Source organism: Hoplias malabaricus, chromosome 14 (assembly GCF_029633855.1).
Source record: "Hoplias malabaricus isolate fHopMal1 chromosome 14, fHopMal1.hap1, whole genome shotgun sequence".
In the NCBI taxonomy this organism is placed as follows: domain Eukaryota; kingdom Metazoa; phylum Chordata; class Actinopteri; order Characiformes; family Erythrinidae; genus Hoplias; species Hoplias malabaricus.
Genome location: NC_089813.1, coordinates 31151093 through 31153802, shown reverse-complemented (window position 1 = coordinate 31153802; position 2710 = coordinate 31151093).

The window sequence follows — 2710 nt, the reverse complement described above, 5'->3', positions numbered from 1 at the left end:
AATCGAAGATTCGCTCCATGGTTAACCAATCGCAGCTGTGCACTCTTGGGGCGAAGCATAGCTTTGACCAATCAGAGCGGAGAACGCGCGGGGGCTCGCGGGGCCAGAAAAGACGCACAGCCAATCAGAGAAACCAATGTTTTCTCTCTTTTTTTGGAGCATGATTAGAGGGGGCGTCAACAGAAGCGCGCGCTCTTCCCCCGAACCGGTTCAGACCGGGTTTGGGCGGGTTTTGGGGGTCGCATTCTACTGCTGAAGGCTCCTAGAGCAACTAATGAGTTTAAAACGCAAATAAGGACTCGTCCCCTCATAACCCGTGCCTCTCAGCGTTAGAGTCTCTGCACTCTGTTCGTGGTTCTGTGGTGGACACTTGCACATTCTTGTTTTCTGCTATTGTTCTTTTCACTGAATAAAAACTTGTATCCCCATTGTTGTTTTCATGATTTTTGGACTTAATTTGAAAATATGTCTTTTGCGTTGTGTAAGCAGCACCAGACCAATAGAAATCGGTCCAATACATTGATTTTAGGGACTGCAGAACTACCATGTTGCTCTGAATGCTTTGTTTTACTATGCGTATTTGCTTTGGGGCATAAATATTATTCTAGTTATTAACAGACAGGCGCCCTTTGTGAAATTAGTTACTGATAATAGGGTTGTGAATCCATGTGACCAGGGTGAGAATAACAGGTATAAATTTGGCCCAGCTTTTGCACTGTTTGCACGCTGCGCGCGCTGCGGGTGAAGGTGGGATTCGGGACTTTTCATGATGTCACGGTTGACCAATGGCAAACCGGAAGCGACTCCTCTTTTCTTAAGGTTACATTACCTCAGTGACACTGATAGAAAACAATGCCGAGTTATGGAAATGAAGTCTTAATGCTGAAGCGCTAACACGAGCTCTGAAGCAAATTCCTTGTTTAGCCCTTAAGGCATCGTTATCATTTATCCTGCATGTTGTGATTTAGTAATCTTACACACGCGTTGAGTATTTGAGAACTCTAAAACTGTATGTTAAATGGCTTTTTATTTGACAGCTGGGAGCAGAAGTCTTTATGACCTATGGTGAATGACATAAGGAAGACTCAGCCAGACTGGGTCTTGGATTCAGATGCAGAGCACATTTCCACAGGCTTGAGTTGCTCTATGCTTCACTGGTACCGCCCCTTCACTGACAGAACACATTAATCAAATTACCCTACCAGGTCGTTCAACCAATCTGCGCTCACAACGTCATACATAAGGGGGAGCTTCAATATATTTTCATTCCAGAAGGTTTTTATTAATTTATTTATTTATTAAATACACCTAGGTAACTAAAATAAAGCAATATGAAATTTAATACACTGTAACTTAACGCCACTAACACAAGACACGAATAAAACTTGCAAAATCTACATTACTACGTGTTTACATTTTTGGTGATGTCTAACTGTAAAGTCTCATAAATTAATTAAAAATATAATGTTTTACTGGATGAACGAATGAGGTGCAATGTAGATATTTCAGACCAAATCATGAAACCAGTAAACACACATTTAATCACCATCTGAAGCAATAAATGCAGAGCAACCAAAGATGCCGCAAGGCGTGCCATCTTCCGTTGATGCTGTGAAATCTGGTACTTTCACTCGTATAAATAGCCTTTGAAAAAGCAGCACTGCCACCTGCTGGACGTCCTTGGACTCGACTTATGGCGTCGTGCAGCTAATATTATTAGTGTTTGTCATCCTAATTATTTATTCTTGAACATATTTCTGTCAGTGTGATAGGTTCTTATTACCAGACAGCAATATTTATCGCCCATTGTCCAAACTCACTGACAGCACTCGGGCTTTCTGCTCCTAGTTGGCAGATAAAGGCCACATTCACCCTAAATCTAAACTAAAATTCACACTAATCTAAAGCCACACATACATGGCATGATGGCACAACATTGGGTCAACGTGGTTTTCAGAAGTTGGAGTGTTAACAGCCATTATCAGTTGCATTTCAGGCATGCTCCATATCTCTGCCAAAAATGTGCTATCTGTAGAGGCGTGTGGTCACGTTTGACTTACACTGCAGCCAAATATGCTTAATCAAATTAAGGCTAACATCAGCTAACCTGCAAGTGGCCAGTGCATTTTATTTTCCAGAAGTGCACATATGCATGCTTTTTGGTTTTAGGCCACATTGCTGTTTAATGGAGCATCATAGCTGACTGCTAAAATGTTGCTTATACTCCTCATGTATTTGAATCATGCTAAAAGTTCACTAAAGGCCCTAGTGTGACGTCCCTTAATAAAAATATTTGATGACAACAATTTTAGACTGTGACATAAAATTGTGGCCATGGTTTAATTAGTAATAAAATTAAGATAATGAAGTTATCCTCATGGTTTAAATCTGGAGTATTTGATTTTGTAGAAACCTGGTTTGACCTCTGACTTTATCCAGCCTCTTTTTGTATTTTGTTTGTTTGCTTGATAGTCTTTATCCTCCATGTGTCTCTTCAGGAACAAACCCATGAGGGGTGTTGTGATCAGAGCAGGTCTGAGGGCGATGTTGTAGACAGTCAGGTAAGCGTCCAGTCGTATTGTTCACTATGAAATAAATAATTGAATGGGGTTTTTTTCAGTCCTGTGCTCCATATAGAAAAGGAATATTTTTATTACCGTTGTCAGACTATTTGTTTTGCTATTAGGATTTAAACATTTAAAAATCTTTT